Source organism: Budorcas taxicolor, chromosome 18, assembly GCF_023091745.1.
Source record: "Budorcas taxicolor isolate Tak-1 chromosome 18, Takin1.1, whole genome shotgun sequence".
NCBI classification, from domain to species: Eukaryota; Metazoa; Chordata; class Mammalia; order Artiodactyla; family Bovidae; genus Budorcas; species Budorcas taxicolor.
This window is the reverse complement of record NC_068927.1, coordinates 28,963,549-28,986,925: the sequence shown is the minus strand read 5'-3', so window position 1 is coordinate 28,986,925 and position 23,377 is coordinate 28,963,549.

The window sequence follows — 23,377 nt, the reverse complement described above, 5'->3', positions numbered from 1 at the left end:
AGGAATCCTGTGTCTACAAAAAAGAACAAATAGTAACATATACAAATGACTATTTCTTAATATCAAAGAATCAACCTGGTGTATGCAAAAAGTCAAGAAGCTATGAAAAATTGACTGGTATTTGCCAATCAACTAGTAAGGTCCATAAAAACTCCACAAGATTAAAAAAATAATAAGAGGACACAAAAACGTAAGTAACTGTTTGAAAATCACATCTGAATCTAGGTTTGACACCTGCTGTCATGATTCAGCTACTAAAACCTGCTGCTTTTTTTTGCCCATCTGTCTCTGACTTGTACCCCAAGAATTTAGAGGTGATGAACGTCTAACATTTTCAGAGTTCTTCCTTCTCGCCATTCTGATTCTGCCCTTTGCCCCTTAAGCCAGCAGGACTCCAGGCAAAAATCTTCACAGAGCAGTTTGCGATTTGACCTTCAGTGATTTAATTCAACTTTGTCTTTTCTGGAAATCACCAGTTTACAAGGAGATGGTGTGATGATTCCAACCATCCATCCATCCACTATGGAAGTGCAGTTCCCCATCGCCATGGAGCTTCCACTAGTGCCCCTGGGCTGGCGTGAGCAAGCACTATGTGCAAAGACTCTAGGTGGCTCCACAATAAGCAGAAGACAAGGAAGTGCCAGCTTTGCCTCAGGTTTGCAGCTCAAGGTCATTGCCCAACATTCCCAGTTGGAGTGAGGGGTAGGAGGGGAAGAGAACTTAACCCACACCACCACTTGCCTTGCACCATAATTCTAAAAAGAAACAAGAGTGGTTTACCACAAGAGACAATGGTTAGTGCTAAGCTGTACTTGATGACAATTACTTGGAATTCTGTAACTGCACCAAAGAAACCAAATAAAGAGTAAAAAGAAAGAATTGTGTCCTTTCCCAAGGACCTAAATATTTATTGCAAACAACTCCAGATTGGAATTTGTTTCTTAATTCTATCCACAGTTGCTGTAGTTAAGATTGCTGCTTTTTATTTGTAAGTGTGACTTCACTTGTAGTTTTGTCTTTTTTCCCCCCATAACGACATCATAAAAGCTTAAGGGGCTAATATTTTTTGGTGTGTATGTGTTAAATATTAATGGCAGTTTGTTCTGAGATTCTGCTTTCCCCACAGAGTCTTTAAAAGCTGAATTATACCGAAAGTTATGACATTACACAAGAGGAGCAGCAATCTTCCTCATAATGAAGTCATTTGTTCATCAGCCTTAAAATATTCAGTGACTTGGTCTGCCACCTTTTCTCCCTCCCCCCTTCTCTCTGAGGCGAGAAAGCATCAGAAATGCAAAGGACACACCTGGCCATTAGTTAGCACTCCCACCACCCCTCCCCCCACCCTGAAGCTTGGCTATTCAGCATAATTATATTAAGAAAAGAAATTATAGCCTTTTTTTTTTCTGAGAATTAAGGGCACATTTCAATGCTCAGTAACCATTGGTGAGAAGAGCTGTTTAATACCAGAACAAGTGGACCAAGTGCTGAGCTAGGGAGGGCTTTGGATGGGCAGGCTGAGGGTAGGGTGTGAGAAGGGAGTGTCGGGGGTACCCACCCATGAACTCCTGGGGTGTTTAGGACAACTTGTTCTCTGTCCTGCAGAAATCAATAGCTGCAAGCATCACAATAAACTCATGCAGTACTGCAGGCATTTACTGAAAGTGTCTAATCTGTTTCCAGGACTGTGCACTGTGCTGGAGCAATAGGTAATGAATAAAATGTCTATTCTCCTCAAGACTCTATTCCCCAGTGCGAAGATGGCCATGTGCAAGTGCCAAGAAGACAAAAGGAATTAAACTAACTTATTCATGAAGAGAAAATAGCTTGTCTTATATAACTTAGGACTCCAAAGCCCATCTTTGAAAGACAACCACTCTTGCAATTACTTTGGCCAAAATCCTGGGTGGGGCTTAAGGGATGAAGTTAAACCAGGGGGCTCTTATTACTCAGGCTTAGGACATCTGCCCAGCCTCAAAGCAAATACCAATAGCCCTGGATTGACAGTCTTACCAGGGAAACATGACAGGAGGAGATAAGCAGTCATTTTCCAAAGAAAAGCTATGGATCTGTGAGTGAAAGAAAGAAAAATATTGGATAAGTTCCAAACCAGTATGCCCCCTTTTAAGAAAACCTAATCCATTCAAATCTGCACAGAAACTAAGATTTCCCTAAAGTTAAGGCAGACAAGTTGAGAGAGGTTATATTATTAAATTATACATTTGTACAACACTTTAATTTTGCAAAACACACCAATGTGCAGTATAGCAGCCAATGCTTGGAAAACTGAGATTTTTATGAACGCAGAAGGCAAGTAAGTCATATACTCAAAACCACAGAGTTAAATATTACCAAATTCCCAACCTCTAATCTATTGCTATGAGGCTGACCCAAGGAGATGTGAAAAATATGTGACTTAACTTTCCTGAATCTCAGTTTCTTCTTCTATGAAGTGGGATAATACAATGATAGCTAATCAATTTCATGAAGTTATATACTAGTGTTTAGTCAATTCACAATATAGATGAAGTAGATGTCTATATAAAATGTTCTATAATCATTTATGAGACAAATAGGCTTACCTTATTATAAGGTATTATACCTTATACCTTCTATTGTATAATTTCCATTAAATCTTTGTAAAATATATCTTATAAAAGGCAGAGGAACCAGAGATCAACTTGCCAACATCCATTGGATCATCGAAAAAGCAAGTGATGAACAGTTCCACAAAAACATATATTTCTGCTTTATTGACTATGCCAAAGTCTTTGAATGTGTAGATCACCACAAACTGTGGAAAATTCTTAAAGAGATGGGAATACCAGACCACCTGACCTGCCTCTTGAGAAATATGTATGCAGGTCAGGAAGGAACAGTTAGAACTGGACATGGAACAACAGACTGGTTCCATTTTGGGAAAGGAGTACGTCAAGGCTGTACATTGTCACCCTGCTTATATAACTTATATGCAGAGTACATCATGAGAAACGCTGGGCTGGAAGAAGCACAAGCTGGAATTAAGATTGTCGGGAGAAATATCAATAACCTCAGATATGCAGATGATGCCACCCATATGTCAGAAAGCAAAGAAGAACTAAAGAGCCTCTTGATGAAAGTGAAAGAGGAGAGTGAAAAGTTGGCTTAAAACTCAACATTCAGAAAATGAAGATCATGGCCTCTGGTCCCATCACTTCATGGCAAACAGATGGGGAAACAGTGGAAACAGTGGCTGAGTTTATTTTGGGTGGCGGGGGGGGGCTCCAAAATCACTGCAGATGGTGACTGCAGGCATGAAATTAAAAGATGCTTGTTCCTTGGAAGAAAAGTCATGACCAACCTAGATAGCCTATTCAAAAGCAGAGACATTACTTTTTCAACAAAGGTCCATCTAGTCAAAACTATGGTTTTTCCTGTAGTCATGTATGGATGTGAGGGTTGGACTATAAGGAAAGCTGGGTGCGGAAGAACTGATACTTTTGAACTGTGGTGTTGGAGAAGACTCTGGAGAGTCCCTTGGACTGCAAAGAGATCAAACCAGTCCATGCTAAAGGAGATCAGTCCTGAATATTCATTGGAAGGACTGATGCTGAAGCTGAAACTCCAATACTTTGGCCACCTGATGTGAAGAACTGACTCACTGGAAAAGACCCTGATGCTGGGAAAGATTGAAGGTGGAAGGAGAAGGGGATGACAGAGGATGAGATGGTTGGATGGCATCATCGACTCAATGGACATGAGTTTGAGTAAATTCCAGGAGTTGGCAATGGACAGGGAAGCCTGGTGTGTTGCAGTCCGTGGGGTCTCAAAGAGTCAGACATGACTGAGCAACTGAACCGAACTTACTGAAATTAGGACACAATTGGTACCAGGAAGTGATTCAGTTCAGTTCAGTGACTTAGTCGAGTCTGACTCTTTGCAACCCCTAGAAATCCATGCAAAGTTTTGATGCAAGTCTCTGGTTGGGCAAGATCCTAAAGCCTACTCAGTTTCACTTGCTATGAGGTTGAAAGAAGAGACACACTAGAGGATGAGGAATGCAGGTCAAGGGGCAGGGCTGGATGAATTTGGAGTTCAGGCCCTGCCAGAGTGGAGAAGTTTGGTAACACTGCTAAAATACCTGGTACTCAGCTATGATAACAGAAAGGTCATGACTTTGAAATAGTAAGCATGCTTTAGAGTAAGATCTAAGCTAAACTCACTCTCTCAAAGTAGAAAACCAAGTCCTAACATAACCATCTAAGAGATAGAACTTGAAAGGTGAGTTGCAACTAGTTTGAGAGGTTTGAGAAATACATTTCACAAATTCTCACTGACAAAGCATGAAATCAAGCTTATGGAACTGTAGTAATTGAACTGACTGCTGAAAAGCCAACATTCTTCAGAAAAAAATAACAAAATCCAAAGTTTCTGTAATGTATTAACCAAAGTATCATATGTCTTTGGATATACAGAGCAACAGGAAAAAAATGATTCATAATTAAGGAAAAAACTTGAACCTGAACACATTGGTACAGATGTTGGTATTAGAAAACAGAATATATAGCAATTATTATAAACCTTCAAAGCACTAAAAGAATATGTGATTTTAGAGACTAAGAAAAGAAATCTTATCAAAAAAGAAAATTCTTTAAAAATCAAACAGGAAAATTTTCCCTCATTAAGATACTGAGTTTATTTTACATATATATTTTTGTCTCCGCATTATTTTCATTTGTCTGAGCACCAGTCTGTCTCATAAAAGTAGATGTAAGAGTTCTTTTAAAGAAAAGAATGTTGGAAAACAGAAATATATAAAAAGGATCATATATCCATCATTAAGTTGGACTGTGAAGAAAGCTGAGCACTGAAGAATTGATGCTTTTGAACTGTGGTGTTAGAGAAGACTCTTGAGAGTCCCTTGGACTGCAAGGAGATCCAACCAGTCCATCCTAAAGGAGATCAGTCCTGGGTGTTCATTGGAAGGACTGATGTTGAAGTTGAAACTCCAATACTTTGGCCACAAGATGAGAAGAGCTGACTCATTTGAAAAGACCCTGATGCTGGGAAAGATTGAGGGCAGGAGGAGAAGGGGATGAGGATGAGATGGTTGGATGGCATCACAGACTCAAGACATGGGTTTGGGTAGACTCTGGCAGTTGGTGATGGATAGGAAGGCCTGGCATGCTGTGGTTCATGGGGTCACAAAGAGTTGGACATGACTGAGTGACTGAACTGAACTGAAGATGGGTTTATCCTAAAAATTCAAATTTGTTTCAGTATTCAAAAATCAGTAAGTCACCAGACTTAGAATAAAAGAGAAGTTATGTGATTATATTAATAAAGAGCAATTTGATGACATTCAGCACCCATTCCTTTAAAAATAAAACCTCTTGGTAAACTGGAAATAATGAAATTTTATCAACTTAATAAAGAGGTTCTATGAAAAATCTACAGACAGAAAGCATAGTTAAAGAAATGCCTATTCTCTAAATTTGCAAACAAAATAAGGATGTCCACTCTTAAAACTTCTATTCAGCATTGTACTAGCCAGTGCAGTAATGTAAGAAAAAGGAATGATTGGAAAATAGAAAATAAGATACTTTTCAACATAAAATATAAAAAATAAACAGATGGGGTTAATAAATCTATAATAATTGTAGTTTATAAAGGCAATATATAATTATAACTTACATTTCTGTGGCTCAGGTGCTAAAGAATCTGCCTGCAATGCCAGAGACCTGGGTTTGAACCCTGGGTTGGGAAGATTCTCTGGAGAAGGGAATGGCTACCCACTCCAGTATTCTTGCCTGGAGAATTCCATGGGCAGAAGGCCCTGACAGGCTACAGTCCGTGAGGTCGCAAAGAGTCGGCACAACAGAGCCACTAACACTTTCACTTACTATAATAACAACAAATAATTGGAAAATGAACAATTTTTAATATCTATAATAAGGTACAAAAAATAGAAATTAATTCACCAAACATTTTTTTTAAAAAACCTCTATGCTAAAAACCGAAGAGAAAACTAGAGCAAAAAATTATTGCTGAGAGAAATTTTAAAGTCAAACTAAATTAAGAACTATCCTACGTGTAGGGATTCAAAGATTCAATACTATTAAAATGTCTACTGATCTATAGATTTGGATGAAATTCCATTGAAAACTCCAGTACATACCTTTGTAGAAACTGCCAGACTAAAAATTTTATATGGAACATACCATGGACCTAGAATAATAAAATATTGTGGGAAAAATATACCCCCTCCCTCTTGAACCTCCCTGTCCACCATCCCATCCCACACCTCTAAGTCATCACAGAGTGCCAGGCTGGGCCCCCTGTGTCATATGGCAGCTTCCCCCAGCCATTTTACACATGATCATGTATACATGTCAGTGTTACTTTCTCCATTTGTCAAATTGATATATATATATAAACACATTTTTAAAATAAAAACTCCCACATATGTGCTGTGTCTATAGTAGCATTTGTGTTTGTATCTTTGCAGTATACGTTTTACATTCAAAGTGACATAGATTCAGATCTCTCTCTCTCTCTCTCTATATATATATATATATGCCTATCCCTTTTTAATAACTATACAATATCCCAGCAATGTCTTGACATTTTCCCCATGATTCTCCTCGAGGAAGCAATTCCAAAGTATTCTGTTTGGAGGCAGGCGTGCTGTAAATACTGCTGTAGATTTGTGCGCACACCATTGCATTGGTTCTATTGATTCTGTAGGTTGGGCTCTTCAAAAGACAGAAACCGCTAGATGAAGAGTTATACACTGGTTGCTTTAACAAATATCACCAATGTGTTATCTAATAACCTCTGTAGCCATCTGAATGTGTTCCCACAGCAATGTGTGGCTGTAAATATCCTGTACTCATGCACCCTCTGGGATGTTCGTTATTCTTGTTGAGTCGCTAAGTTCTGTCTGACTCTCTGTGACTCCATTTACTGTAGCCCGCCAGGCTCCTCTGTCCATGGAATCTCCAGGTAAGAATACTGGAGTGGGTTGCCATGTCCTTCTCCGGTGGATCTCCCCAACCTAGGGATCGAGCCAGTGTTTTCTGCATTGACAGGCAGATCCTTCACCACTGAGCCACCTGGGAAGCCTCCTGTGTGATATTTATCCCAAAAGAATAAAGAAATTTGTATTTGTCATGTTCTGCCCATCCAAAGCCAGTGCTTCTGCTTCCGTTGTCCTAGGCATGTGTGATCACGTCACAGCTGGTCTGTGATAAGCCATCCCTGAAACACAAGTCTGGGCTCTGAGCAGAGTCATTGTGCCAGGGTCCACAGTGCGAGGATTTCAGAGGCAAGCTTTTTCTCCACTTGGGCAGCTCACATATTTACCCGTTTCCACATGTCTGAGCTAATGACTCTGCTGATGTGGAGCAGAGGATTACACTAAGCCACTCTTTGTAACGCTCGCTTGACTGAGGATGAACTCAGGATGAAATGATGTTTGTAATATTCTTTCAGGAACTGCAAGCCACTGCGACTCAATTCTTCAAATATTTATGTTGGGCCACTGGCATCTATCTGTCAGTCTCTCTGTCTCTCTATTCACATCTATCTAGAAAACCCTGCTCTTTTGTTCCACACTCTTTTCAAAGGGCTTACAGAAACACCTCATAACCAGATAGGATATAACCTCACTCAGAGGCATGGAACAGGATTCCAAATGGGGATGCTTTTGCAATGGCCTATATAGGAAAGGAATCTTAGAGAGAGTAGATATATGTATATGAATATTTGTACAGTAAAAACTAATGCAACATTATAAATCTACTCTACTCCGATAAATATTTAAAACAAATGAAAAAAGAGGATGCCAATATTATCTATCAGTTCCACTGGGTTTACATTCAGTCTTTTAAACGTTAACCATAGATAGGACTTAACTGCCCCTTGTTCCATTTGCTCTTCTCAGTTTCTACTCTGTTTCATTCCTTCGAAGAGACTAACTTAACTTTGCAGCTCTTATTTATCATTGTAGGTAGCTATTACCTACCATTGTTAGGACTCATCCTGGCTGCATCCTAGGATGGCAATAGCTGACCTTTCATGAAGAGCATCTTCAAACCTCCACCTTGCTAATAAAAATCATTCTATATAGAAATCTTAAATAGCCACTGTTCTAAAAATCTTTCTCTTTCTCAGGAACAAGGGTGGCTGGAACAAGAGGGAAGGGGGAAATAACCTGGAACATCCCACCTGTCCATAGATAAGTCAGAGTCCCCAGTCTTGAGGAGCTCAACTTCTAGCAAGGTCAGAGGCATACAAAACTAGCTCAGATTATACCTGCTAGAATGCAATGAGGTTGAAGAATTCAAAATAAGGAGCACAGGGCAACTTTCTAGCACAAAAGCCTATCTTTCCTTGACTGGATGGACAGGAAAAGGCTTCGTAAAGAGGCTGGGCCTGCAAAGATGGATCAGAGACCAAGCAAAGGACATCAGCAAAAGCACAGATGCCATAATAAGTACAGTACTTTGAAGTCAGTATCACTTTGTAAATCTGAAATGGAATACTTAAAACAATTTCAAATTTAGAATTTTAAAGACTAATGATTAATACGCCATCAAAAAAAATCAGATGATATTGTGTTAAGATAATCATGAGGATGTGTTTGGTTTGTCATTACCTCTCATTTCCCAGCTCAAGCCTCAGTGTACACCTGGAATCTCAGTATTTCCAAAGGTCTTTGCACACAGAAGAGAATGATGGGTGACTTACAATCAGGGAAATAAGCCACTAGGGACACACTTGGAGAGTGGCAATTCTGAGCATCATTAATTCTGACCCTGTGGCCACAAAGCCTGAGGACACCAAGGTAGGCATAACCAGCCCTTCCAGCTTAAAACCCAGAGGGGAATATCTTCATAATGATCTGGGCCCCTGTGAGCCCTTGATTTCTTGTCCACGTGGGAAGGTGCCTGGAGGCCTGGTCTGATAAACCAGGCTCTCTCAGTTCTGAGCGAAAAGAATAGGATTATGACAAGTGACGGGGCCAACTGCTGTTCATGCCAAGAAAAGGATACATCTCACTTGCCTTACAATTAAATCAGTAGGTCCCTCTAGCTAACATTGCATTGAGGAAAAATGAAAACGATATTAAAAGTAAAATAAATACATCTACAAATGGAGAGCAAAGTCATAGGCAAAAAGAAGACATTTGCTCACATGACTTATTTTGATAATAGGAGTATACATAAATGGACAAATTTGCTTGCAAAAAAATCAAGTATGAACTCAGCATTTTTCCCCAAGTAATTAAAAGGACAGGCAACAGGAGCCACTATTAAAAACTGCTAGTAATACAAGTTCACAGAAATTCTGGGGGGAAAATATCAGAAAACAGCACCTTTTTTTTAGGTTCAAACTGTAATTGCCAATATATAAAGAGTATGTAGGATATAATGGGTTTGAAAGTACAGAGAAACTATAGACAGAATTTTATCCATAGGTTTAGTCCTTGGAACCACTCCTTATGTTCACTCTTCCCATACAGAATTTGACCTTGTGCTTCTTTCAGTCTGCTAAAAATAACCATTTCCCATTTGTTTTACTCTATGGTGTGTGTGTGTGTGTGTGTAGGTTGGTGTGTTTGAAAGTCACGAGTATATGCATTTGAACATGTATGCAAAGATGAAAGTATTAGGTAGAAAATGGGAAGAAGCATCTGATATGGGAAATGGAACATCCAAGAACATCAAGTCTTGGATCCATTAAGACAGGTTATGTCTTAACCTTATTCCAATAAACCTTTGTGCTGAGATCGGCTTCTTCTTCCCCTGCATTAAGCCATCATCACATCCAACATTTCCTAACCCAGTTTCTATCTGTGCCAGGACTCAGAATTATATGGGCTCTGGAGTGGGAAGGATGTATAGTCGGCCACCAAATTTGACTTAAACTTTACAATGGCGCAAAAGTGATACACATTCAGTAGAAAACCATACTTTGAATTTTTATCTTTTCCTGGGTTAGTGATATCCTGTAAAACACTCTTCTGTGATGCTAGGCAGAGGCCATGCCATTGCTCCCAATCTGCCATATATATGATCACAGTTCTTAATAAATCTTTTGTTGTCTCACCACAACTCTAACCAAAAAAATTTCACCAGAGATCAAAGACATTTATAATTAAAAATAATGAGAAACATAGACATTCATCACTGAATATAGAGTTTTTTACTATCCTTTATGGGCAAAACAAAGCCATAAGAATAATTGAAGTTCAAGAGACTACAGATTATTTTTTATGAGTCATGTGGCTGTATGATTTTGCAGCAACATTTACTATAGAAGTTTGACTTGGAGGTGTGGGGCTTCTATTTTTCAGGCACAGTTTTTGTCCTGTGCAAAATAAAGGTTATAGGTTTGCTGTCTATGGTAGGCAGGGTAACAACCCCCCAAAGATGCCCACATCCTAATCCCCAGGACCTGTGAATATGCTATGTTACACAGCAAAGGGGAATGAAGGTTTCAAATAAAATTGATTACTATTATTTCAAATTAAATTAAGATTGCTAACCTTAAAAAGCTAACATTGTCCTGGATTATCTGGGTAGGCCCAGTGTAATCACCCAGGTCTCCCACATTGCAGGCAGATTCTTTACCAGCTGAGCCACAAGAATACTGGAAGTGGGTAGCCTATCCCTTCTCCAGAGGATCTTCCTGACACAGGAACCGAACCGGGGTCTCCTGCATTGCAGGTGGATTCTTTAACTTCAACTGAGCTATCAGGAAAGACCAAAAGCTAATCTTATAGTCAGCAGGATTCAAACCTGTGCAAGGAGACCCCAGTGGATTTCTAGTCCATCGTCTTAACCAATAGGCCACGACTACACATAGTGTAAACACAAGGGTCCTCAAACGGAGATGAGGCAAGGGCCAGGGTCAGAAGGGTGCAACCTGAGACTAAACAGCCATTACTGGCTTTGACGACTGAAAGGAGCTAGAATTCAAGGAACCTAGGCAACTTCTGGAAGAAGCTGGAAAATGTAAGGAGACAGATTCCCTCATAGAGCCTCCTGAAGGAGTGCAGCCCCCTGAGAACATTGACATTAACCCACTGAGACTGAGTTTAGACTTGTGACTTCCAGAACCACGACATAAAAAACTTCTATCATTTTAAGCCATCAAGTCTGTGGCACTTTGTCACAGCAGCAACAGGAAATTCATATGATGTTCAATGATCTTTACAAGGTCAGAGTGGCCACTGCCCCCAAACACAAACTAAGGCATTCTTCCTCATTCTCATTAATATATATCCTCCCTTCTCTCTCCACGCCCTCAGAAATCATTGGAAACTCCCTACACACTATGCATAGCCCTGTTTAATGTGCCTTCTTTATTTCTTTTCTCATTTTAGGCCTCCTTTCCTTCTGTTCTATATTAATTCTGTTTATATTCCATTTTTTGAAAGTCAGTAACATCTGCCTTGGTTTCTCTCATTTTTCCTCTCATTCTCTTAATAAGTCCCCACATGAGAAAAAGATAAAATAGTCCTTAGGAGGAGGAAGACAAAAAAGTTGTAAATATTTAATAAGTTCTACACAGACAAAAAGAGATAAAATATCCATATGTTATTCATATATTTCTCTCATCACAAATAAGTTTTCTGAAGAGTCTAATTTAAAACATGAGATTATCATGCCTACTTCACGAGGATGATACAGGTCTCTACTCATTTATAAATTATTCCTAACAAAATAGAAAATTGTTCAAGTATTAAAAGCTAAATGAAAACAGTTTCAGTTCAGGTGCAATACCTCAAGATCTACCTTTTCAGCCCTTATCAAAATTATTTTTATTCACCACATTAAGTTGCCTATTAAAGAACAAAAAGAAAGAAAAACAATACAAAAGGATTCAAAAGACTCACCCCAATTTTGTAAATAATGCAGTTTGAGTATACTTGAATTAGCCATTCACTTGAATTTATCAAGCTGCAGTATTCATTTAAGCTGAAAACTAATCCTGTTTCAGACATGGCTCAATGTGCACTGAAGGAAAAAAAGATGACTCTGAGTATGTGGAAGCCCATCTGAATAAGCATTCAATATAAACTAATAGCAGCTGGGACGTAAAATGCCTTTGGTGCAGATGGCCAAGTGTTCTACAGAAAACATTTTTATCCATTTTTTTAATAAAAGGCTTTTTTTTCTGCTTTCAATGCAAACATAATCATAAAGAAAAATTTAAAGAATTCATTGCAAGGTATGCTCTTAGAAAAACCCATTACGTTTTTTCATTCCCTCTCATCATATGAGTTTTCTCTAGAAGACAAATACACCCATACCAATACATCAGATGTAAAAGTTTATTCCCAAGCAGTCGTTTAAGACTCAAAATAGTATTCCCCATGATTTGATTTTTTTAAGTTGGCAAACTACAAATATATGTAACCCATAATACACTGAAAGAGTAGATTTTGTCCAAGGAAATAAAAAAGAATGTTATTGAAATTCTGGAAATAACAATCAATAAACATTTTGCTTTCTGATATGTCTATGATTTTTTAAATATGGAGTATACTAGATACCTCCTATTTCAAAACATGTGAGGAACATTGCTTAGTATTCTGTACTTGGAAAGTTAGAGGTATGAGTGAAGGAAATTCCTTGCATGTTTAAAGAATGTCAGTACTTCAACTGCATAACTTTAGGTCTTCCCACAATAACCTCTTGTCAGAACAAAGTAAAACACAACGGTCACATTCCAACAGACCCTATAAACATATCATTAATTCATTTTATTGAATGCCAACTAAACATCAATGTTGGTTGATGTTGGTTCTTACAATAGTCTTATGGGTAGAATATTACCACCCCCATTTCACGGATGAGAAAGTGAGACATTTTAATCACACTGCTAACTTTCCTTATGCTTGCATGACTCAGAGTTACATGCCATCTTGCTTAATCCTCACCAGTCTTCTGATGTCAGTACTTTTCTCACCCTTACTGTACTGAGGAGCAAACTAGACTTAACAGAATTTAAGGAATTGACCAGAAATTACACTATGTTTTAGTAATGTAGCCAAGAGTCAATCCTGAATTTTGTCTGATGCCACATCCCAACCTCTTAATCTCTGTGTTGAGATGATTACTCAACAATGGGAAATGTCTAAGAAGTTGGGATTTGAATGTTTCTTACTCCAAAGCCTAAATGATTGATTTAGTGGAGAAGGTAAGCTAAATAGCCAATATGATATAATATGAGAAGTTCCCTAAAAGTTCTCACAAATAGTCAGACATGGCTTAGCAACTGAACAACAAATGAGAAGTTCCATAATCAATGTGTGAGAGGTTAAGGCAGGGTAGGCTTTATAAATCAACTTTCTTGAGCTGAGATTTCAAGATGAATGTACATTAAACAGAAATAGAGGGAATCGTACTTCAGCAGAAAGGACAGTTCCAACAGCACCGGTCCATGAAAATTGCACATGTATTCAGGGAACGACAGGACTTCAATAAAGTGGAAACACAACATTCATACTGGGAAATGGTGGGAAATTAGACTGGAAACATAAGTGAAGACGAGTTTGTACTCCTCTTACATAAACTTGGGTATATCTTGCTGTGTGGGCTTCCCTGGTGGCTCAGCTGGTAAAGAATCTGCCTGCAATGCAGGAGACACAGTTTGATTCCTGGGTTGGGAAGATCCCCTGGAGAAGGGATAGGCTACCCATTCCAGTATTCAAGGGCTTACCTGATGGCCCAAATGATAAAAAATCCAACTGCAATGCAGGAGACCTGAGTTCGATCCCTGGGTTGGGAAGATCCTCTGGAGAAGGATATGGCAACCCACTCCAGTATTATTGCCTGGAGAATCCCCAAGGATAGAAGAGCCTGGTGGGCTACAATCCATGGCGTGGCAAAGAGTTGGGCATGACTGAATGACTAAGCGCAGCACATCTTGCTGTGGAAAAAAAAAAAAAAAAAAAGCAGCCAGTTTATCTGGCAAGAGCCAATGGTTCCTCACCTGCATTTTGAAGAACATTTTTTAACACATATACTTAAAAAAATATCTATTTGGCCTTGTTGGGTCTCAGTTGTGGCACAGAGAATTTTAGAATTTTAGTTGTCCAACCAAGAATTGAACCTGCATCCTCTCCATTGCAAGGCAGATTCTTAACCACCAGAGCACCAAGGAACTCCCTCGAAGAGCATTTTGAAGGATGGGGCCAATAACACCTGCGTAAGTAGTAGAACCTGAACCTGAAGTGTACCTAATGAGGCACAATGAACTTTCTCAGGAATTTGTTGGAATGTCAAAGCAAGATTTGATTGGTTCACAAGAAAATTGTTAACTTAGCGAGAACACAATTTAGAGAGGGAAGACATGGCTCTGCTCACTGACGCCTGTGCAAGATGAGATGCTGGCAGCGGAATTGTGTATTTATGATAATTTTGCTATTGCAGGGCAAAGGAGGCCTTCTACTAGGGAACTGCAGTAATTAGATGAGGAAAGTGATTGTTCCATAAAACTCAGCTACAATGTTACAGTGGAGCAGAGAGAAATGAAGAATAAAGAGTATTTCCCAAATCAGAAAAGATTGTTTTACTGTCTATTTTACAAGCATAGTTAGGGTGTTAAATTGGAAGCAAATCTAGCTGGAAAGCATTAACATTCCAGATTTGGCCATCAAATTAATTCTATTGTAATGAAATGTGAAATCTGACTGAAATGAAGAGGAATTGGGTTTAGGCTGCCTATGCTGGTGGCTTTCAATTATCACACAATTCATAATCCACTTCCTTTTGTTAAAGACCAAAATAAATGCTGAGCAAACAGAGGCAAGTCATGAAGGCGGAGCATGAAAAGCGTTGCCAATCCAGAGATTTAAAGGCTCACCTGGGAGAGCGTCGGACAAATGAAATGATCAGAACTGATCATGACCAATGTCATTACAACTCTACTGTAACAGAAGCCATGAATTTAAGTCTTAGGAGGAAGTAAACTTCATGGCATTGCAGTAAAATATTAGTAATTTACTTCTTTATTAGCTAAACATGTTATACATTATGCCTATAATGATGTCATACTTGCTCTCCTGCTTTTGTTTATGTTTTCTTAAGATGAAAATAAACAAGTAAAGTTATAACTAGCAACCTGAGTAGCCTATGTGGCCATGGGTACTGTTGGAGAATCTAGGACTTTCATACTAACTTCATGTTTTAGCCCTTGAACATAGCAGAGGAAACCTATTACTGTTTCTGGATTTTCTCTGGACTCCTCTATCAGTTTCTCTCCTTGAGAATAACTGACTATATACTTAAACATTCTTTTTTACTTCCTTGCATGGGAGTAAGTGATAGACGGAGGCTGTCCACCCTCATCCAAAGTTCACTGCTCACATGCACAGCAAGGGAAAAAGCATCATCAGTTACAGCCTTTGTTACAACTTTTTGAACTGACAGCATGTTAAAATGTTACGGTTGGGTAGCTGGAGTTAAATAAAATGTAATTAATGCCACTTGTTTCTGTAATATTGTTAACCAAGGATTTTTCAATTATGTGTGTACCTTGCATCATGTTTCCATTGAACGATGCTGATTAAGACAACCCACACAATAGGGCACTGGCCAACTATTTGGTGACACCATGCTTATTATAACTGGGGAGCAGTCAGTGCTAAGTATTCTGGATGCCTTAGTGGAACACATGATCTCTACAACTTGGGAAAACCTACAAAGGCTTAGCAGCTGATCACATTGGTGAAGTTCTTAGGAGGCCAGTGTTCTAGAGCACATGAGCATTACCGCCTCCAAAGGAAAGGGTGCATGATTGCACCCTAGCACCACCTGTCACTAAGAGACAAGTATCCCTACTTGTCCTGTGCTTTTTCCCTTTCCTCTGTTCTGTTGAGTCATTGTTTAGTCACTCAGTCATGTCTAACTCTTTTGAGACCCCATGGACTATAGCTGGTAAGGCTCTTCTGTCCATGGGATTTTCCACGGAAGAATACTGCCGTGGGTTACCATTTCTTACTCCAGGGGATCTTCCTGACACAGGGATTGAACCCATGCCTCTTGCATGCCCTGTGTTGGCAGGCAGATTCTTTACGAGTGCACTACCTGGGAAGGCCTTGAGCACTGTTAATAAATCCCTTTAAGAATTCTAATCTTTCAGTGCACCAGCCCCAGGGGGATGGTACAGGGAGGGAGGAAGGAGAGGGGTTCAGGATGGGGAGAACGTGTATACCTCTGGCAGATTCATGTTGATGTATGGCAAAACCAATGCAATATTGTAAAGTAATTAACCTCCAATTAAAATAAATAAATTTTTTAAAAAATTTTAAAAAAAGAATTCTAATCTTTGTCTCAATACCTTTCTGTTGTTGGACAATTAAACTAATTGCTCTATTGCTCTGTTTGTACATGTACTAAATGAGATGAGATGTAAAGCATCCCACAAACTGGTAAGTCTCACCAGGGGCTCACATTTCTCATGCGCTTGGTTTACTCTACCAGGCAAGTCACCTACCTAGACCAGCACAAGTGCCAGTCAAGGGAGGAGGAAAGCCTAGAATGGACACTGGACAGAGGGTATAATGAGTATCATTCAATCTACATGAAGTTATAATTTGTTACAATTTTAAAATAATGGATGTTAGAAAAGGAGGTACTAGTGGTACTTGCGAAGACATTTCAGGGAAGGTAATGTCAGAGTTGAGTTATAAATAAGTAGAGGTTAGCCAGGAAGAAAGGAAGAAGAGGGAAGACAGCATAGGCGATAGGAAGAGAACGATCAAAGAGGACACAAACACAGGGATCCATGCCCTCACCTCTCTTACAGTAGCTTAGAGCAGAATTCACCATTTGTGCCATGAAAACAATATTTAAAATTAGATTTTTACAAGGAAACTTCTTAAGCAGGAGAAATACAATGTATTCTCCTTAGTTTCATACTGTAAGCAATATCAGAACAGATACTGTGTCCCTCTTAACCAATGCTTTTCCCCTATTGCTTTGTAAATATTAATCCCTCTGCCATGCCATCCTCAGTCACTTGGGAGAGGGATAAATTGGGAGATTGAGATTGACATATACACAGTGCTATATATAAAACAGATAATCAATAAGGATCTAGTAATAGCACAGGGAACTCTAATCAATACTCTGTAATGGCTTATATGAGAAAAGAATCTAAAAAAGAGTGGAAACTAAAAAAGTATATGTACAGAATTCCCAGGTGGCTCAGTGGTGAAGAATCTGCCTGCCAGTGCAGGAGATATGGGTTTGATCCCTGGGTTGGGCAGATCCCCTGAAAAAGGAAATAGCAATCTACTCTAGTATTCTTGCCTGGGGAATCCCATGCACAGAGGAGCCTGGTGGACTACAGTTCATGGGGTCACAAAGAGTTGGACACAACTGAGTATGCATGTATTGGCATAACTGATTTCATTTTACTATACAACAGAAACTAATACAACATTGTAAATCAACTATGCTTCAATAAAAAATCTTTTAAAAATTATAAAATATTTAATTATATTTAATCCTATAGTACACATGATGATATAAGAAAATATTAAAATATACATAAAATATTAAAATATACCTACAACCCCATCTTATCCAAGTAAAAAATAAAATGCTTCCCCATTTTGTGTTCAATTAAAACAATTTCCAAGCTATTCCTTGTAACTAAAGGTGGGAGAAGGCTAACAGAACCTCTCAGTGTATGTCCTAGGTCTGAAGACAAAGAGAAAGCTGAGCCTAAGCTCATGTTCCATTCTTCCCTCAGGCCTACAGGCTCCAGAATGGACGTTTGCTGAGTCACTTTAGATCTCCACTCCAGACTCCCTGCACTTGAGAGGAGGTGTTCCAAAACTGTGAACGTATCACAGCTGTGATTTTACTTAGGAGACTATCTTTTATACCAAATCCAAAGCAGTGAAAATGAAAAGTATGTATTTCCTCCATGGTACTTTTAAAGATTTTCCTTCCAGGGTTGGATGATCAATAAGAACAGTCATTATTTACACTGACCTAGCTGACAAGAAACTGGTTGTGTATCTCAAAGACTTCGAGAACAGACAGTAAGAAACATCAGATCTCCAAGCCATTCTGTGTACCAATCCTAGGAAAAAGGCTTTTGCCCTTATGAAATTTAGAGTTCATATAAGAATAATGGAAATTTTTGAGCAAATGGGAATACTCACTCTATCAGAATAGCTCCCATAGTCAGAATTGACCAGGGTCTCTTCCATTTGATTGTCCCTTAGGAAAGATTAGAGGTGGTTTTTAACTATGTGTGTATTGTTAGGCACTGTAGAAGAACTCAAAGTGTTACCCAAGGAAAAAGCATGAGCTATCAGAGCCTGTTATGTGGCAGGCAGGTGACTTACACAGATTACTGTCTTTAATCCACACAACTCTATAAGTATTGTTATCAACCCTATAACATAACAGACTCTACTTGGAGAAACAGGTTACTAAATTTATTTCTATAGACATGCATTGGCACTGACCAAGGGTCGGCACCGTGGTTAGTTACCTCATGTAAAACTTTTCATTAATTTTTACAATCATCCTTTCTGGTAACCCTGGTAACTTCATGAATGGAAAAACAAGCTCTAAAGGTTTAACTTTTCCAAGCTGATACAACCTTGTAAGTAACAAACCCTATCCTGAGCCTACATTAATCTTGCTACCTCCTATAGACCTATACATAAGTATAACAGCAGCTCACTAATATGAGATGCCCTCCTATAAGCCAGTATATCATAGAGAATAGATAGTATGCAGGTAAATGGAAAGAAACAGGAAGGCACTGCTGATGGATGGACTGAAAATGAGACAGAAAAAGGAAAATAAAACGTTTAATTGGAAGACTGCTTGCATTGTGTGGCTTGAGGAAAGCATTCATATAAAGAGATGAAGATGAGAAGGCCGATGACTAGTAACTGGCTGCTGTATCCCACATAAAGCTCAGCAGTAATTTTTTCAGAGTGGCAAATATCTCAAGTAAGACTCATTATACTCCCCCCAAATCTACCTTTCTCAGTGTTCTCTATTTCATTGAGTGTCTCCATCATTTATCCAGCTACTCATGGCAGAAGCCAAGAGCTTACCCTTGACATTTTTCTCACTCTACAACTCAAACATACAGTCAATTATTCAACTGTGTAGGTTTTGCCTCCAAAAATTTTGCAATTCTATTGCCATATCTCTATGCCCACTGACCACTTTCTCTCCTCCTGAGCTGGGAGATTTCTGAAGAAATGTATTTCCTTTTTACTTGTAGCACAAAATTCATCATAGAGCAGGCAGATGCTCAACCACTTTTGTATACTTTTACGGAATCAAGGTACTTTTAAAACATTCTCACTTAATACGTGTTGTGAAGATTATCGTCCCTATACTCTAGACAAGGAAACTAAGACAGAGGTGAAATTATTTAATTCAATCTGAATTAAAACAAACAGACTCTACAACCCATGCCCTTAGCCTCAAATGATATTACCTTCGCCCTGCACCTGCAGGGCTCACCTACCACAGAATCTCCTTTCCAGAGGCCACAGAAGTGCTTCCTAAGCCTTTGGACAACATCCCAAACCTAAGACTCTCTCTTTTCCTTTAAGGTTTTGATCCTAAATAGCAAACAGATATGAACAGAAAGAAATTTGTCTTTGAGAGGCATCATTCAACCTGTGTAACGTAAGAAAGCAGCAGCCCAGTGGCTTACAATCATCAGCACCCTGACCCCATGACCATGAGTCGCTCAGCACTCCTGCCACAGGAGCCCAAGATGCTATCCTTCTGAAGCTGCCATATGTTTATGTAACTTCAGCCCAGAGTCAGAGGGTTGATTGGCAGGAAAAACAGTCTGACTTCACCATTTAGGTCAAGGCTAGGAGGAACCAAGTTGACACAGCCAGGATTTAAGGAGGCATTCAGTTTCAGGTTGATGTAGGTGCCAACCTTGTACAGGCATAAACATGAGAATGGGTGCCTCCTTAGAAGTCCACCCTCAGTGCTTCCTTGCCTTACTCGAGTTCTGAGTTCTGACCCTGTCACATTCCAGAAGGAGGATCAAATATGCAGTGATGCTGTGAATCCTCTTCTTTCAGGGTTTCCATGTTGAATCTGTCTGTGACATAAATCACATAAAATGAGCGCTGTCTCTGGTTGCAGTCTTCAAGCTAATCCACCCTTTCCCTAATTTCAGCTGAGCGTCTGTGGACAAGTGAAAGGTAATGGAAACCATCTCAGTATCATTAGTCAACACTTTAAGATACCCTTTGACAGGTCAGCTTTCCTATGTCCTCTCCATCTGCTTGCTCTTTCCTCTGCCTTGCTTCTCTTTTCTACAGCTGTGATGGTGATTAATTCACACTCACTGCCTACTTCAATTCTGGCTGGGTCAAAAGTGGAATCTTCCCTTTCTTACTTATTGTTACTAGGAATCAGAGGAGTAGACTTGTAGCAGTGAACTTTTTTCTGTTGTTGAAATAAATTACTGAAATTCATTCTTAATATTTTTAAAGTATCTGATTCAGTGGCACCCCCACCATCCATGTATCCTAATTATTTCATTGCATATCTGAATACATAATTATTTGTAGATTCAGTTTCTAATGCAAGAGTTCTGTAACCTTACACATTTTTTGATTAGATATTCCAGACGGCAATCACAAAGCTAGAGACAGAAACTAATGTCTCAACATGCTTGCTGCAGATAATAACCTTTCCTTAACCTTAACCTTTCAATATAACATGACTTTTGAAAGAAGGGCTTCCTAGGCACAATTACATTGCATAAATCATGCTGGGAAATTTAAGGTTCTTGGAGTCACCCTTCCATTTCTTGCCCCCAGCCTAATATCAAGTGTCTTCAGTTAGATGCTTTTATTATTAAAGTCTTTTTCCATTGGAAATTGCAATTCTGAAAGGCTTATGGTATTTTTTTATGGCCTAGCAGTTCCAACTCAATGATATAACACCCTGGCTGAATATTTAGCATAGAATATGGAAAAACACCAGAGGGGATAATTACGCTCACCAAATGGGACACTGGATTCCTTCAAGAGCCAGTGATAAAATGAAGACTGTATTATTAAACTTACATAACAAAAGTTCCAGTGCCTAACTCTACTTAATATGTTGGCTCCTTTTGGTCATTTTTATTTTTCAAAGGAAAACAGCCATAAAGTTGGTACAACACAGAAAAGAAAACTTTAAATAATAGAGGGACAGTAATAGTGTTTATATTTGTACTTGCCTCAATCACTCATGCAACCTCAGATACACAAACGCACATTGACTATTTATATAATAAATATTCCAAAATCATTTGCATTATCATAAAGTTTCTTTAAAGTATTTCAGAATATAATCTCCAAAGGCTGCAATCTCAATGAAATAATTGTCCATTTGGAATAACGTTGACCCCCTCAATGAGTCTATTGTTTTCCAGTGAGGGACCCAATCAAAGTTTGATTCCTTTCACATTCATATCTTGACTGTCTCTTTCCGAGTTTACTTTATTGCAAGTTTACAGTAAGCATTTGATAAAACATTTTTTACTTTTTATGCCCACAATAATTTTGCCCGTTTTCCATGTGCCAGACCTGAAAGTGGACACATCACATCTGCCCTTTTTACTTTCTTTTCCTCTTATTTTTAACATTAACTTTGCATCTTCATTTCCTACTTGCTCCACGGGGATTGATAAAATACATTTACAGTGGCTACAAACCCATAGCATTGCCTTACAATTACTGTATCTTGCTGCTTTGGGATTCACAACTTTTACCTCTGTCTTAAAATTTTTTAAAATATCTTATGAGATGTAATATGTTTCCATAGAGACTCAGTTGTATAAATCATTTTGTGTATATCTCAGGTCATTATGGAACTCTTTGGAAAGAGGCTATAATTTTACTAGACTCCAGTGTTTTTTATATATACAGTTTATGAGGAGGTAGAAACTGACAGTAATAGTATAAGCTAGAGGAGGTTGCCAAGAACTTTGAGGGCTAGAAACTTTGTCTTATGGAAAAAAAAAAAAAAAAACCTTACTTACAAGCGAGAGGTTAAAGGCCTGTCTCATTCTAAATAACCTAAGGGCAATAATTATATCAATTTTCCTAAGTATCTTATATACTCAGTACCTCGTATATTCATCCATTTATTCAACAAATATTTTCTGAGCAGCTACAAGTCCCAGAGAGGACACAGAGCAAACATCTCCTTTCCAAAACCTTGAAGAGATTTTTCTATGATCCTGTCATTCAACCTCTGTCAGCATGATCCAATACACTTTTTTGTTCGTTTGTTGCCCTCAGCTTGACATTCTTTCCCGATTCTAAAGCTGTTACCCAGCAATATGAATGCTAAACTTCAGGGAAGTTGCTCACCAGGCACTAGTCTTCCTAGAATGTTCTTCCCTTAGTAAGAAACACTACCATGGGAATTGAACATGTGAACAGAAAGGCTCCTCGCTCTCTTCCTGCAAACACCTAGTAGGCAGTCTTCCGCAATGTGTAAGGAATCAGGCCAAGAAAGAGTATTTTTCGTATGGACCATATGTCTACCACCACACTGGGTCTTAAGAGGAATCTAAGAGAGGAGCATTCATTCAGAATGATTTCCCTCCCAAAGAAGAATGCATTAATAATTGGGGAGTGGTGATAATTATAGTAAGGGAATAAAGGATTTAGCTGATGCTGATGGTGCCTTCTCTTAAAGGTTATAGAAGGTATTCTTTAAAGGTTATATTCAAGCCATATTTGAAGAGTGGGTAAAATCAATGGAATTGGTATATATAAAGCTTTAGGAGAGAGAGAGAGTTTGGTTTTAATGGCACTAAGGATGATATAATTTAGCTATGGTTTCAGAGTTTGAGTGAATTCTAGAAAGATCTAATGGTAGATGGAAACTCTATTTCTCCTTCTTAGAAAAGAGCAGCATTTATTCCAGATGACCCATGTTCTCCTCCAATATTGTGAAGTAAGCTCTACTCTGGTCATGGTCTTCCTGGAAGGAGACCAATAGAAGAGTACAAACAAGCTCCAGGATCCAGCTTTCCAACCACAAGTGTGTTTCTAGTCTGAGGCTAGACAACATCCTTATTTTCTTTAGCTGATTCCAACATTTCAAGTACAAGTTGAGTTCTTAGTCTGAGCTTAGCATTATGCTAGGAAATGTCAAAATAAAATGACACTGACAGTTCCTACTTTTCTAGAGTTTATATCTGAATAAAGGAGATAAGCTGTTTACAAAAATAAAGGCAAACATGAATCACATATCAAGGTGATATAGATAGATAGATGTGCCAAAGTTCTAGGGAATCTAGTCCAATAATAGACAATCAAAAGGAAAAGTATGATTAGCCAAATCTGTTGACTGAAGTCATAATTCAG